We start from the raw sequence: 15,941 nt of genomic DNA on the forward strand, positions 1-15,941 counted from the left end.
CCCAGATTCCGATGGGAATCTGTCCCAGATTCCGATGGAAATCTGTCCCAGATTCCGTTGGAAATCTGTCCCAGATTCCTTTGAAAATCTGTCCCAGATTCCGTTGGAAATCTGTCCCAGATTCCGTTGAAAATCTGTCCTAGATTCCGTTGGAAATCTGTCCCAGATTCCGTTGCGAATCTGTCCCAGATTCAATTGGGAATCTGTCCCATATTCCGTTGGGAATCTGTCCCAGATTCCGTTGGGAATCTGTCCCAGATTCCGTTGGAAATTTGTTGGGAATCTGTCCCAGATTCCTTTGGGAATCTGTCCCAGATTCCGTTGGAAATCTGTCCCAGATTCCGTTGGAAATCTGTCCCAGATTCCGTTGGGAATCTGTCCCAGATTCCGTTGGGAATCTGTCCCAGATTCCGTTGGGAATCTGTCCCAGATTCCGTTGGGAATCTGTCCCAGATTCCGTTGGGAATCTGTCCCAGATTCCGATGGGAATCTGTCCCAGATTCCGATGGGAATCTGTCCCAGATTCCGTTGGGAATCTGTCCCAAATTCCGATGGGAATCTGTCCCAGATTCCGATGGGAATCTGTCCCAGATTCCATTGGGAATCTGTCCCAGATTCCGTTGGGAATCTGTCCCAGAATCCGTTGGGAATCTGTCCCAGAATCCGTTGGGAATCTGTCCCAGATTCCGTTGGGAATCTGTCCCAGATTCCGTTGGGAATCTGTCCCAGATTCCGTTGGGAATCTGTCCCAGATTCCGTTGGGAATCTGTCCCAGATTCCGTTGGGAATCTGTCCCAGATTCCGTTGGGAATCTGTCCCAGATTCCGTTGGGAATCTGTCCCAGATTCCGTTGGGAATCTGTCCCAGATTCCGTTGGGAATCTGTCCCAGATTCCGCTGGGAATCTGTCCCAGATTCCGTTGGTAACCTGTCCCAGATTCCGTTGGGAATCTATCCCAGATTCCGTTGGGAATCTGTCCCAGATTCCGTTGGAAATCTGTCCCAGATTCCGTTGGGAAGCTGTCCCAGATTCCGTTGGGAATCTGTCCCAGATTCCGTTGGGAATCTGTCCCAGACTCCGTTGGGAATCTGTCCCAGATTCCTTAGGGAATCTGTCCCAGATTCCGTTTGGAATCTGTCCAAGATTCCGTTGGGAATCTGTCCCAGATTCTGTTTAGAATCTGTCCCAGATCCCAGTCCCAATCCCATCCCAGATTCCGTTGTAAATCCATTTAAAATTCTGTTGGAAATCCGTCCCAGATTCCGTTGGGAATCTGTACCGAATTCCGTTAGGAATCTGTCCCAGATGCCGTTGGGAATCTATCCCAGATTCCGTTCAGAATCTGTCGCAGATCCCAGTCCCAATCTCATCCCAGATTCAGTTGGGAATCCATCTAAAATTCTGTTGGAAATCCGTCCCAGATTCCATTGGAAAACTGTCCCAGATTCTGTTAGGAATCTGTCCCAGATTCTGTTAGGAATCTTTACAGATTCTATTAGGAATTTGTCCCTGATACTGTTAGGCATCTGTCCCAGATTCCATTGGAAATCTGTCCTAGATTCCGTTGGAAATCTGTCGCAGATTCCGTGGGGAATCTGTCCCAGATTCCGTTGGGAATCTGTCCCATATTCCGTTGGGAATCTGTCCCAGATTCCGTTGGGAAGCTGTCCCAGATTTTGTTTGGAATCTGTCCCAGATTCCGTTGGAAATCTGTTGGGAATCTGTCCCAGATTCCGCTGGGAATCTGACCCAGATTCCGCTGGGAATCTGACCCAGATTCCGCTGAGAATTTGTCCCAGATTCCGCTGAGTATCTGTTCCAGAATCCGCTGGAAATCTGTCCCAGATTCCCTTGGGAAACTGTCTCAGATTCCGTTGGGAATCTGTTAGGATTCTGTCCCAGATTTCGTTGGGAATCTGTCCAAGATTCCGCAGGGGATCTGTCCCAGATTCCGTTGGGAATCTGTTACAGATTCCGTTGGGAATCTGTCCCAGATTCCGTTGAGAATCTGTCCCAGATTCCGTTGGGAATCTGTCCCAGATTCCGTTGGGAATCTGTCCCAGATTCCGTTGGGAATCTGTCCCAGATTCCGTTGGGAATCTGTCCCAGATTCCGTTGGGAATCTGTCCCAGATTCCGTTGGGAATCTGTCCCAGATTCCGTTGGGAATCTGTCCCAGATTCCGTTGGGAATCTGTCCCAGATTCCGTTGGGAATCTGTCCCAGATTCCGTTGCGATTCTTGCTAAGATTCCGATTCCGAATCTGTCCCAGATTCCTTAGGGAATCCGTGCTAGATTCCGTAGGGAATCTGTCCCAGATTCCGTTGGGAATCTGTCCCAGATATCGTTGAGAATCTTTCCTGGATCCCGATGAAAACATGTCCCAGATTCCGATTTGAATCTGTCCCAGATTCCGATTTGAATCTGTCCCAGATTCCTATTTGAATCTGTCCCAGATTCCGATGGGAATCTGTTTCAGATTCCGATGGGAATCTGTTTCAGATTCCGATGGGAATCTGTCTCAGATTCCGATGAGAATCTGTCTCAGATTCCGATGGGAAGCTTCATCAGGATGTGACCTTCCCAAGAAAAATATCGATGTTTGAGTTTGAAGTCTAACTAATGGAGCCAGATTTTTCAAGTGCTATGAAAAGAATGTATGTCCAAGAGCAAGCGATGCAATCTGAAGTGATTAGATCCAGTATCACACTGTTGAGAATACTCACTTCAAGTTTAAGGTAAATCACGTTCTATCCAATTTCGAAATTACTCATACTCTCTGGGGCACACAATTCCAAAAGTATTCGACAGGCAATAGCCAAACACTGTTTTTTTAAGTATTCTTTGTCAAACTGACTCAATTACGATAAGGATCAAGCACAGTCTGTTCAGTATGTGTCTAATATCCTTTAATCTAATCTATCATGAAGTAGCAATTACGGATAATTATGTTATTATGCCTCATGCCAAAATAATGTCACGCTTCTAGAAATCAAGGGCTTTCAGTTACGTGGGAATAATTGGGCCACTCATACAAAATGGTGACGAAAGTTACAAAAAAGGTTAAATTTCACATGGCGTCAGCCACGTAAAACTATTAATATATTATTATTCAACCACATCTAAACAAATTGACAGAAACTTATAACAAATGACTTCAAATCTATTTTTGGATCGCTATCTAATCGCGTGTTCAATTATCGTCTAAATTGAATCGTTTTATTGTTTAATGCAGTTAATCATAGGTTCTTGCCCCTACAATGCATTCCGAGAAGGTCCTCCACGACGGGTTACAAACGACAGAAGCGTTCGCATTCGTTCTCGAATCTATCCTCGTGCAGTAAACGATAAATTTCGTCTGTCTTTCCAGCAACAACGGCAGAGAATTGAAAGTGGCTCCGTCAGTCAACATCATTTTTGACACTCTTGAGTTTTGAACCAAGGGCCCGTTTTCGACGACGGAGGAAGGGGCAGGGGAAGAAAGCTGGCTTTTCATCGGCATGCGAAGAGTGTGTTGTCAATTTGTGTTCGATATAAGAGCCGTTTATGCTTGCCTCTTTTCGTGCGGATCCATCAATTTGGCCGAAATCAATTCGTCAATGACATCGACAGTCGGAGTTTGCTGGAAGATACTTCACAGCATCATTGAAGCTTTGCTTGTGGAATCAATTCTTTATTGATTTGAAAATATTGTTCTTCCATCTGTGCTGGTGGATGTTCATATGCAAGATATTTTCTACATAAGCGGACAATGTACCATGCGTCTGCTTTTCAGAGAAAAGATACACAAACAACCAAATGAGAAAAACGTTTGTCGTACCTTCTCTTCAATTGTCTTTTATATTTGCTACATCAAGCGAAAACACAATAAAGTGCAAAAATGCTTGAAAGACGTTTTGTCTCCCATGGCTTAATGAGGTCTGTTCCCATATTTGGTTTTATTGTTCATGTTTTGGTGTAAGGCATGTTTTCCAAGGCATAATTAATCTTATAATTAATTTGCTTCATAATCATCTTTCTAAAACAAACGAATTGAAAGGCTGTAGATGAATCGACGAAATTGGTGCTTTAATCTATCACTTCGATTAAGATAATGTTCTGACCGTGAAATGTAAATAGAACAGTCCTCCTGTTTGTTAAAATATCTTAATTGAAGATAACTTTTAATGATCGCATAACTCCTAAATGACCAAACTTTTGGCGCCGTTCCCAAACACAACTTTTTCGTTTCGGTTGAAAACAGCCTCTCAAAACAAGCATCCGATTCGTACACCTGTAGAGGCCACGCGATGTTGAATATTTCCGTCTCGCCCTTTCCCATCCAGTACCGATCTACCGCACACACAAAGCAATGAATTCATAATTTCACTCATTATCTCAATTGTTGTATCTCGGAAATGTGCCATTTCATAAAACAAACGAAATGTGTGCCTTCCACAGTAAAAAAAGGGAAATTTTCCATAAATAATTGTCAAATGCTTGTAATGTTTGTTCTGGTTGTGACATATTTATGAAAACAACACCCGACCCTAACCGACCTTTCGTAATTCTTCAAGTATTTCATGTCACACTTTCTATTGTATTATGTGGCCTATAGTTTGATGCCTTCGAAAGCGGCACAAAAGTACTCGCCTGGACGCTTGCTCTGCCATGCTGGTCGAGAAAACGCGAGGCATACAAAAGCTAATTACTCGCAGTAAACGTTGTTCTCATACTCCCGGTCGACCTTCACAACGTGTCAGGCATCAACCACCGCTTCGAAGAAAGAAACCGGACGAGAAAAAAAGGCTCCAGAACCGTCTCTAATTTGCATCTAAATCGTGAGAAACCAACCACCCCACACTGCTGTTTTTGAATGCCAACAGGGAGCATTGGGTTGGCGTTAAAAGAGGGAGGGGGTACGAAACACAATTTCACCGGTCAGTGAGCAGTGAACAGCTTTTGCTGTTCGCGTTTTGTGCCCTCAAGGACCGATCAAGTGCAAGTGCAAATTAGATATTCACGCTCGCTACGGCGTCAGATCGGGCGAGTTAAAACAGCAACAACCTACCCCACGGCGGTAAACGGCAGCAGCTTCATCTGACATCGAATTAGGTAAGTACCAGATTGCTCCCTTCAAAGTGCATTCCTTCAAATTTCTGATATCGCGTCGCGAAAGCACAAACAAGCACATAATTTTCTGTCGTCGCTTCTCCATCCCCCGTTGGACACTAATTTAAATTTAATTGGTTCTCCGCCCCGGTTGCTCCTCGCCAGCAGGCCAGGCCCTGCCGGCAGCATCGTTTGCGTCCTCCTCTCGGTTTGTTTGGAACTTTAAATAGACACTCCCCCGTACTGCCGTCAATCGAAATCCTGAACAACGACCGCCGCCATGATTAGGTGCTATTTTTTCACCTGCCGCGTCGTCGCGCGGTTGATTCGATTGAAGGAGCAGGCCATGAAAAAAAAACAAGGAAAAACCTCAACGCGCATTAGTGACATGAACGTTGCCAGGGGTTGTTTTCTGGGGTCTCTTTCCTTCCCAAACAAAATTTACTATTTTTTGTTAAAATTGGGACAATTCAGAGTTTTCCAACTTCTTACGCAAAATGAGTCGCTGAGCCAGAGTGCTAGCTCAGCTACGCCCATGACCGGGCATGATGGGGGCTTGCGAAGTTCGTCGAGTGGGCAGCGCTAAATTTCATTACAGATCCCCGCTCCTACTCGCGCCGTGATTTCTCGCGGCCCGCATTCCTGTCGCACTACTACTGGTGCCACGGTTTTGCTGGTCGGTAAATATATGCACCTTTACTGTACCTCATTCAGCAAGGCAATCATTTATTCATTTGGGTAGATCCGGTTTGTTTGTGCCGCAGGCAGGTCGCGCTTTCACCCCTAATGCGATGAATGATCAATCCGCGCGTGGTGGCGCATGGTGGGGAAAATTCTGCGGACCAATTGGTAAACAAATCAGTGGAAAATGGTTATTGGGTTTCGAACCGCGCGGGAGTGGTCAGCGGTTTGGGTGGTGTGGTTGCTTTGAAAAAGTTTGCGGTGGAAAAGTAGGCTTTTGTGAAGGAACTTTCTGAAGTACTTAGGTAGGTGCCTACTTTGCCATTTGGACGTTCTTCATTGTGTAAACAAACGAAATTACAGAATTTCTCGCAGTTGCAAAAAATTACAAATCGTTTCAAATGTTTCCAAGTTTTATAATTTAAGAATGTTCTATAGAAACAACGTATAGATATGATTGACTTTAGTTTTAGTATAACCCAGACCATTTTTGTAATCGATTTCCTAATACCGTGCGACACCGAAATCCGTCCACCTTATGATTTATGATTAAATTTGAAGAGTTTGGAAACTATTAATTTGCAAATTTATTACCTTATCATGCGTAAATGATTGGTGCAATGTTTTACTACTTTAGCAATAGGAAATAGGCCTCAAACTCTAAATGACAAAAATCAAAAACGTAACCTCGCATACACCATATTTCAAGTTCAAGATTCTATGAATCGAAGTCCGTACATTGTGCACGGATTTCGATTCAAGACGAGTTCATTTAATCAGGATTCAGGACTCCGTGATTGACCAGGATCAGTAAAATTGCACAATGAATCAACTGGGAAAATTCAATCATTATCACTGTGTTTCAGTAACAAACAAAAAAATATCAGCGATGCCGGCCACGTCCTTTCAGTCAGTTGGGGAAAAAAGAAGGATCATTAGTTTGTGATTCTTGCTATTTAGAGACTCTTTCTACGTCTCCACAAAAATCACAGGAAGGTCGTTCGGTCTTCAATCACACTGATAAGTGATGTGACCGTCAGAGCTTTTTAAACATTGACATGAACACGCAATAATAAATCGATTTATCGACCGTACCGAGCAGAGCCAAATATTACGATGATCGCGCGATAGTTCAGCGTCCAATATTAAACGCGAGCAAACACGTAAACAGCACTAAGCATCAGGATCTGCGACTGATATTTTTTTTTTTTTTTTTTTGTGTCTTTATTAAAGAGACTTTCAGCCCGAGGCTGGCTCGTCTCCGAACAACTGATATGAAACATGTTCAATCGCGAACTAATTCATAAAAACTAAAAAAATTGGTTGGCTAAAAAAAAGGTAAAATTGTAATTACATAATAAGAATTATAAATAAAGAAATCAAAATTTTATGTTTAACAAGACGACCCAGCCTTGGGCTGAAAATCTCGCTAATAAAGACATAAAAAAGAGGCTTCCGGGCCTCTTGCAAGGAGGCTTCCGAGCCTCTTGATAGGAGGCTTCCGAGCCTCTTGATAGGAGGCTTCCGATCCTCTTGAAAGGAGGCTTCTGAGCCTCTTGAAAGGAGGCTTGAGGCCTCTTGAAAGGAGGCTCTGAGCCTCTTGAAAGGAGGCTCTGAGGCCTCTTGAAAGGAGGCTTCTGAGGCCTCTTGAAAGGAGGCTTCTGAGGCCTCTTGAAAGGAGGCTTCTGAGGCCTCTTGAAAGGGAGGCTCTGAGGCCTCTTGAAAGGAGGCTTCGAGGCCTCTTGAAAGGAGGCCTGAGCCTCTTGAAGGAGGCTTCCAGGCCTCTTGAAAGGAGGCTTCCTGAGGCCTCTTGAAAGGAGGCTCTGAGCCTCTTGAAAGGAGGCTTCCGAGCCTCTTGAAAGGAGGCTCTGGGCCTCTTGAAAGGAGGCTTCTGAGCCTCTTGAAGGAGGCTTCTGAGGCCTCTTGAAAGGAGGCTTCTGAGGCCCTCTTGACAAGGAGGCTTCTGAGCCTCTTGAAAGGAGGCTTCCGAGAGCCTCTTGAAAGGAGGCTTGAGCCTCTTGACAGGAGGCTCTGAGCCTCTTGAAAGGAGGCTGGAGCCTCTTGAAAGGAGGCTTCCGGGCCTCTTGAAAGGAGGCTCTGAGGCCTCTTGAAAGGAGGCTTGAGCCTCTTGAAAGGAGGCTTGAGGCCTCTTGAAAGGAGGCTTGAGCCTCTTGAAGGAGGCTTCTGAGGCCTCTTGAAAGGAGGCTGAGGCCTCTTGAAAGGAGGCTGAGCCTCTTGAAAGGAGGCTCTGAGCCTCTTGAAGGAGGCTTCTGGGCCTCTTGAAAGGAGGCTCTGAGCCTCTTGAAAGGGAGGCTTCCAGGCCTCTTGAAAGGAGGCTTCTGAGCCTCTTGAAGGAGGCTTCTGAGCCTCTTGAAAGGAGGCTTCCGGGCCTCTTGAAGGAGGCTCTGAGCCTCTTGAAAGGAGGCTTGAGGCCTCTTGAAAGGAGGCTCTGAGCCTCTTGAAGGAGGCTTCTGAGCCTCTTGAAAGGAGGCTCTTGAGCCTCTTGAAAGGAGGCTTGAGCCTCTTGAAAGGAGGCTGGAGGCCTCTTGAAGGAGGCTGGGCCTCTTGAAAGGAGGCTGGGCCTCTTGAAAGGAGGCCTGAGGCCTCTTGAAGGAGGCCTGAGCCTCTTGAAAGGGAGGCTTCTGAGGCCTCTTGAAAGGAGGCTTCCGGGCCTCTTGAAAGGGAGGCTTCTGAGCCTCTTGAAGGGAGGCTTCCAGGCCTCTTGAAGGAGGCTTCCGGAGCCTCTTGAAAGGAGGCTTCTGAGCCTCTTGAAAGGAGGCTCTGAGCCTCTTGAAAGGAGGCTTGGAGGCCTCTTGAAGGAGGCTTGAGCCTCTTGAAGGAGGCTTGAGCCTCTTGAAAGGAGGCTTCCAGGCCTCTTGAAAGGAGGCCTGAGCCTCTTGAAGGAGGCTTCCAGGCCTCTTGAAAGGAGGCTTCCTGAGCCTCTTGAAAGGAGGCTTCCAGGCCTCTTGAAAGGAGGCTTCCTGAGCCTCTTGAAAGGAGGCTCTGGGCCTCTTGAAGGGAGGCTTCTGAGCCTCTTGAAAGGAGGCTTCCAGGCCTCTTGAAAGGAGGCTTCTGAGCCTCTTGAAAGGAGGCCTGAGCCTCTTGAAGGAGGCTTGGGCCTCTTGAAAGGAGGCTCTGAGCCCTCTTGAAGGAGGCTTCCGGGCCTCTTGAAGGAGGCTTGAGCCTCTTGAAAGGAGGCTTCTGAGCCTCTTGGAAAGGAGGCTTCTGAGCTCTTGAAAGGAGGCTTCCTGAGCTCTCTTGAAAGGGAGGCTTCCTGAGGCCTCTTGAAAGGAGGCTGGAGCCTCTTGAAAGGAGGCTTCTGAGCCTCTTGAAAGGAGGCTGAGCCTCTTGAAAGGAGGCTTCCAGGCCTCTTGAAGGAGGCCTGAGCCTCTTGAAAGGGAGGCTGAGCCTCTTGAAAGGAGGCTCTGAGCCTCTTGAAGGAGGCTTGAGCCTCTTGAAAGGAGGCTTCCTGAGGCCTCTTGAAAGGGAGGCCTGAGCCTCTTGAAAGGAGGCTCCCGAGCCTCTTGAAAGGAGGCTCTGAGCCTCTTGAAGGAGGCTTCCAGGCCTCTTGAAAGGAGGCTTGAGGCCTCTTGAAGGAGGCTTCGAGCCTCTTGGAAAGGAGGCTTCCTGAGCCTCTTGAAGGGAGGCTTGAGCCTCTTGAAAGGAGGCTTCCTGAGCCTCTTGAAGGAGGCTGGAGCCTCTTGACAGGAGGCTTCCGAGCCTCTTGACAGGAGGCTTCCGGGCCTCTTGACAGGAGGCTTCCAGGCCTCTTGACAGGAGGCTTGAGCCTCTTGACAGGAGGCTTCTGAGCCTCTTGACAGGAGGCTTCCGAGGCCTCTTGACAGGAGGCTTGAGCCTCTTGACAGGAGGCTTCCAGGCCTCTTGACAGGAGGCTTCTGAGCCTCTTGACAGGAGGCTTCCAGGCCTCTTGACAGGAGGCTTCCTGAGCCTCTTGACAGGAGGCTTCCAGGCCTCTTGACAGGAGGCTTCCAGGCCTCTTGACAGGAGGCTTGAGCCTCTTGACAGGAGGCTTCCAGGCCTCTTGACAGGAGGCTGAGCCTCTTGACAGGAGGCTTCTGAGCCTCTTGACAGGAGGCTTGAGGCCTCTTGACAGGAGGCTGAGGCCTCTTGACAGGAGGCCTGAGCCTCTTGACAGGAGGCTGGAGCCTCTTGACAGGAGGCTTCCAGGCCTCTTGACAGGAGGCCTGAGCCTCTTGACAGGAGGCTTGAGCCTCTTGACAGGAGGCTTCCAGGCCTCTTGACAGGAGGCTTCTGAGCCTCTTGACAGGAGGCTTCCGAGCCTCTTGACAGGAGGCTCTGAGCCTCTTGACAGGAGGCTTCTGGAGCCTCTTGACAGGAGGCTCTGAGCCTCTTGACAGGAGGCTTCTGAGCCTCTTGACAGGAGGCTCTGAGGCCTCTTGACAGGAGGCTTGAGCCTCTTGACAGGAGGCTTCCTGAGCCTCTTGACAGGAGGCTTGAGCCTCTTGACAGGAGGCTTCCAGGCCTCTTGACAGGGAGGCTGGAGCCTCTTGACAGGAGGCTTCCAGGCCTCTTGACAGGAGGCTTCCTGAGCCTCTTGACAGGAGGCTTCTGAGCCTCTTGACAGGAGGCTTCCAGGCCTCTTGACAGGAGGCTTCTGAGCCTCTTGACAGGAGGCTTCTGAGCCTCTTGACAGGAGGCTTCTGAGCCTCTTGACAGGAGGCTGGGCCTCTTGACAGGAGGCTGAGCCTCTTGACAGGAGGCTTCCGGGCCTCTTGACAGGGAGGCTTGAGCCTCTTGACAGGAGGCTTCCTGAGCCTCTTGACAGGAGGCTTCCGAGCCTCTTGACAGGAGGCTTCCTGAGGCCTCTTGACAGGAGGCTTCCTGAGCCTCTTGACAGGAGGCTTCCGGGCCTCTTGACAGGAGGCACCGAGCCTCTTGACAGGAGGCTGGGAGCCTCTTGACAGGAGGCTTCTGAGCCTCTTGACAGGAGGCTTCCTGAGCCTCTTGACAGGAGGCTTGAGCCTCTTGACAGGAGGCTCTGAGCCTCTTGACAGGAGGCTTCCAGGCCTCTTGAAAGGAGGCTTCCTGAGCCTCTTGACAGGAGGCCTGAGCCTCTTGACAGGAGGCTTCCAGGCCTCTTGACAGGAGGCTCTGGAGCCTCTTGAAAGGAGGCTTCGAGGCCTCTTGAAAGGAGGCTCTGAGCCTCTTGACAGGAGGCTTCCAGGCCTCTTGAAGGAGGCTTGAGCCTCTTGACAGGAGGCTTCCAGGCCTCTTGACAGGAGGCTTGAGAGCCTCTTGAAAGGAGGCTCTGAGCTGAGGCCTCTTGAAAGGAGGCCTGAGCCTCTTGACAGGAGGCTTTGAGCCTCTTGAAAGGAGGCCTGAGCCTCTTGAAAGGAGGCTTCCAGGCCTCTTGAAAGGAGGCTCTGAGGCCTCTTGAAAGGAGGCTGGAGCCTCTTGAAAGGAGGCTTCCGAGGCCTCTTGAAAGGAGGCTTGAGCCTCTTGAAAGGAGGCTTGAGCCTCTTGAAAGGAGGCCTGAGCCTCTTGAAAGGAGGCTTCCAGGGCCTCTTGAAAGGAGGCCTGAGCCTCTTGAAAGGAGGCTGAGCCTCTTGAAGGAGGCTTCCAGGCCTCTTGAAGGAGGCTTCCAGGCCTCTTGAAAGGAGGCTCTGAGCCTCTTGAAAGGAGGCCCGAGCCTCTTGAAAGGAGGCCCTGAGGCCTCTTGAAAGGAGGCTTCTGAGCCTCTTGAAAGGAGGCTTGGAGGCCTCTTGAAAGGAGGCTTCCTGAGGCCTCTTGAAAGGAGGCTTCCTGAGCCTCTTGAAAGGAGGCTTCTGAGCCTCTTGAAGGAGGCTGAGCCTCTTGAAAGGAGGCCTGAGCCTCTTGAAAGGAAGCCTGAGCCTCTTCAAAGGAGGCCTGAGCCTCTTGAAGGGTGGCTTCTGAGGCCTCTTGAAAGGAGGCTTGAGCCTCTTGAAAGGAGGCTTCTGAGCCTCTTGAAAGGAGGCCCTGAGCCTCTTGAAAGGAGGCTTCTGAGCCTCTTGAAAGGAGGCTTCCAGGCCTCTTGAAAGGAGGCTTCCTGGCCTCTTGAAAGGAGGCTTCCTGAGCCTCTTGAAAGGAGGCTTCTGAGGCCTCTTGAAAGGAGGCTTCCAGGCCTCTTGAAAGGAGGCCTGAGCCTCTTGAAAGGAGGCTCTGAGCCTCTTGAAAGGAGGCTGAGCCTCTTGAAAGGAGGCTTCCGAGCCTCTTGAAAGGAGGCTTCCAGGCCTCTTGAAAGGAGGCTTCCAGGCCTCTTGAAAGGAGGCTTCCAGGCCTCTTGAAGGAGGCTCTGAGCCTCTTGAAAGGAGGCTTCCGGAGGCCTCTTGAAAGGGAGGCTCTGAGGCCTCTTGAAAGGAGGCTTCCTGAGGCCTCTTGAAGGAGGCTTGAGCCTCTTGAAAGGAGGCCTGAGCCTCTTGAAAGGAGGCTTCTGAGCCTCTTGAAAGGAGGCTTCTGAGGCCTCTTGAAAGGAGGCTTCCTGAGGCCTCTTGAAAGGAGGCTTCCAGGCCTCTTGAAGGAGGCTCTGAGCCTCTTGAAGGAGGCTTTGAGGCCTCTTGAAAGGAGGCTGGGCCTCTTGAAAGGAGGCTTGAGCCTCTTGAAGGAGGCTCTGAGCCTCTTGAAGGGAGGCTTCCAGGCCTCTTGAAGGAGGCTTCCAGGCCTCTTCAAAGGAGGCTTCCTGATTCCTCTTGAAGGGTGGCTTTCGAGCCTCTTGAAATAAGGCTTCTGAGCCTCTTGAAAGGAGGCTTCCTGAGCCTCTTGAAAGGAGGCTCTGAGCCTCTTGAAAGGAGGCTTCCAGGCCTCTTGAAAGGAGGCTTCCGAGGCCTCTTGAAAGGAGGCTTCCAGAGCCTCTTGAAGGAGGCTTGAGGCCTCTTGAAAGGAGGCTTCCAGAGCCTCTTGAAAGGAGGCTTGAGCCTCTTGAAAGGAAGCCTGAGCCTCTTCAAAGGAGGCTTCCAGGCCTCTTGAAGGGAAGCTTGAGCCTCTTCAAAGGAGGCTTCTGATTCTCTTGAAGGGGTGGCTTTTCGAGCCTCTGAAATAAGGCTCTGAGCCTCTTGAAAGGAGGCTTCCTGAGCCTCTTGAAAGGAGGCTTCGAGGCCTCTTGAAAGGAGGCTTGAGGCCTCTTGAAAGGAGGCTTGAGGCCTCTTGAAAGGAGGCTTCGAGGCCTCTTGAAAGGAGGCTCTGAGCCTCTTGAAAGGGAGGCTTCTGAGCCTCTTGAAAGGAGGCTTCCAGGCCTCTTGAAAGGAGGCTTCTGGAGCCTCTTGAAAGGAGGCTTCTGAGCCTCTTGAAAGGAGGCTTCCAGGCCTCTTGAAAGGAGGCTCTGAGCCTCTTGGAAAGGAGGCTTCTGAGCCTTTCTTGAAAGGAGGCTTCTGGAGCCTCTTGAAAGGAGGCTTCCGGGCCTCTTGAAAGGAGGCTTCCAGGCCTCTTGAAAGGAGGCTCTGAGCCTCTTGAAAGGAGGCTTCCAGGCCTCTTGAAAGGAGGCTGAGCCTCTTGAAAGGAGGCTTCCAGGCCTCTTGAAAGGAGGCTGGGAGCCTCTTGAAGGAGGCTTCCAGGCCTCTTGAAAGGAGGCTTCCGAGCCTCTTGAAAGGAGGCTTCCGAGCCTCTTGAAAGGAGGCTTCCGAGCCTCTTGAAAGGAGGCTTCCGAGCCTCTTGAAAGGAGGCTTCCGAGCCTCTTGAATAGAGGCTTCCGAGCCTCTTGAAAGGAAGCTTCCGAGCCTCTTGAAAGGAGGCTTCTGAGACTCTTGGAAGGAGGCTTCCCTATAGCACGGCTCAGATCGATTTGTTTACAGCAACTCCAATGTGACTGGATTTGATCGCATATGAGTCATAGTGACTGATATGTGACAAGTGTGCTACTCGGGTTCTGAGCCTCTTGAAAGGAGGCTTCCGAGCCTCTTGAAAGGCGGCTTCCGAGCCTCTTGACAGAAGGCTTCCGAGCCTCTTGACAGCAGGCTTCCGAGCCTCTTGAAAGGAGGCTTCCGAGCCTCTTGAAAGGAGGCTTCCGAGCCTCTTGAAAGGAGGCTTCCGAGCCTCTTGAAAGGAGGCTTCCGAGCCTCTTGAAAGGAGGCTTGGGCCTCTTTAAGGAGGCTTCCAGGCCTCTTGAAAGGAGGCCTGAGGCCTCTTGAAAGGGAGGCTTCCTGAGGCCTCTTAAAGGAGGCTTCCAGAGCCTCTTAAAGGAGGCTTCTGAGCCTCTTGAAAGGAGGCTTGAGCCTCTTGAAAGGAGGCTCTGGAGTCTCTTGAAAGGAGGCTTCCGAGTCTCTTGAAGGAGGCCTGAGCCTCTTGAAGGAGGCTTCCGAGCCTCTTGAAAGGAGGCTTGAGCCTCTTGAAAGGAGGTTTCCAGGCCTCTTGAAAGGAGGCTTCCAGGCCTCTTGAAAGGAGGCTTGAGCCTCTTGAAAGGAGGCCTGAGGCCTCTTGAAAGGAGGCTTCTGAGCCTCTTGAAAGGAGGCTTCTGAGCCTCTTGAAAGGAGGCTTCCAGGCCTCTTGAAAGGAGGCTTGAGCCTCTTGAAAGGAGGCCTGAGCCTCTTGAAAGGAGGCTTCCTGAGCCTCTTGAAGGAGGCTTCCGAGCCTCTTGAAGGAGGCTGGAGCCTCTTGAAAGGAGGCTGAGGCCTCTTGAAAGGAGGCTTGAGGCCTCTTGAAAGGAGGCTTGAGCCTCTTGAAAGGAGGCTTCCGGAGCCTCTTGAAGGGAGGCTTCCGAGCCTCTTGAAAGGAGGCTTCTGAGCCTCTTGAAAGTAGGCCCTGAGCCTCTTGAAAGGAGGCTGAGCCTCTTGAAAGGAGGCTTCCGAGCCTCTTGAAAGGAGGCTTCCGAGCCTCTTGAAAGGAGGCTTCCGAGCCTCTTGAAAGGAAGCTTCCGAGCCTCTTGAAAGGAGGCTTCTGAGACTCTTGGAAGGAGGCTTCCCTATAGCACGGCTCAGATCGATTTGTTTACAGCAACTCCAATGTGACTGGATTTGATCGCATATGAGTCATAGTGACTGATATGTGACAAGTGTGCTACTCGGGTTCTGAGCCTCTTGAAAGGAGGCTTCCGAGCCTCTTGAAAGGCGGCTTCCGAGCCTCTTGACAGAAGGCTTCCGAGCCTCTTGACAGCAGGCTTCCGAGCTTTTAAAAGAAGGTTTCCAGGCCTCTTGAAAGGAGGCTTCCAGGCCTCTTGAAGGAGGCTCTGAGGCCTCTTGAAAGGAGGCTTGAGCCTCTTGAAAGGAGGCTCTGAGCCTCTTGAAAGGGGAGGCTCTGAGCTCTCTTGAAAGGGAGGCTTGAGCCTCTTGAAAGGAGGCTCTGAGCCTCTTGAAAGGAGGCTTGAGAGCCTCTTGAAAGGAGGCCTGAGCCTCTTGAAAGGAGGCTTCTGAGCCTCTTGAGGAGGCTCTGAGGCCTCTTGAAAGGAGGCTTCTGAGCCTCTTGAAAGGAGGCTTCTGAGGCCTCTTGAAGGAGGCCTGAGCCTCTTGAAAGGAGGCTTGAGGCCCTCTTGAAAGGAGGCTTCAGGCCTCTTGAAGGAGGCTTGAGCCTCTTGAAAGGAGGCTGAGCCTCTTGAAAGGAGGCTTGGCCTCTTGAAAGGAGGCTTGGGCCTCTTGAAAGGAGGCCTGAGCCCTCTTGAAAGGAGGCTTCTGAGCCTCTTGAAAGGAGGCTCTGAGGCCTCTTGAAAGGAGGCTTCCAGGCCTCTTGAAAGGAGGCTCTGAGCCTCTTGAAAGGAGGCTTCCGAGCCTCTTGAAAGGAGGCTCTGGAGCCTCTTGAAAGGAGGCTCTGAGGCCTCTTGAAAGGAGGCTTCCTGAGCTCTCTTGAAAGGAGGCTGGAGCCTCTTGAAAGGAGGCTTCCGGAGCCTCTTGAAGGAGGCTTCGGAGCCTCTTGAAAGGAGGCTTGAGCCTCTTGAAAGGAGGCTTCTGAGCCTCTTGAAAGGAGGCTTCCAGGCCTCTTGAAGGAGGCTTCTGAGCCTCTTGAAAGGAGGCTTGAGGCCTCTTGAAAGGAGGCTTCTGAGCCTCTTGAAAGCAGGCTTCTGAGCCTCTTGAAAGGAGGCTTCGAGGCCTCTTGAAGGAGGCTTCCTGAGCCTCTTGAAAGGAGGCTTCTGGGCCTCTTGAAAGGAGGCTTCCTGAGCCTCTTGAAAGGAGGCCTGAGCCTCTTGAAAGGAGGCTCTGAGCCTCTTGAAAGGAGGCTTCTGAGGCCTCTTGAAAGGAGGCCTGAGCC

The 15,941-nt window shown here is 50.4% G+C and overlaps 1 protein-coding gene across 5 annotated transcripts in view; it reads left to right on the forward strand.

The window, feature by feature from the left end:
- The window catches only part of LOC134207909 (protein unc-13 homolog B), a 332,680-nt gene that overhangs the window by 104,949 nt on the left and 211,790 nt on the right, over nucleotides 1-15,941 (forward strand). Inside the window, exon 1 of one of the 5 annotated variants that reach the window (XM_062683962.1) lies at nucleotides 4,998-5,093. The exons of the other annotated variants lie outside the window; for them this stretch is intronic. The gene's annotated coding sequence lies outside the window, so the exon portion shown is untranslated. Of the gene's footprint in view, nucleotides 1-4,997; nucleotides 5,094-15,941 lie in introns of those variants that run through there. 5 annotated transcript variants of the gene reach the window in all.

Source organism: Armigeres subalbatus, chromosome 1, assembly GCF_024139115.2.
Source record: "Armigeres subalbatus isolate Guangzhou_Male chromosome 1, GZ_Asu_2, whole genome shotgun sequence".
Taxonomy (NCBI): domain Eukaryota; kingdom Metazoa; phylum Arthropoda; class Insecta; order Diptera; family Culicidae; genus Armigeres; species Armigeres subalbatus.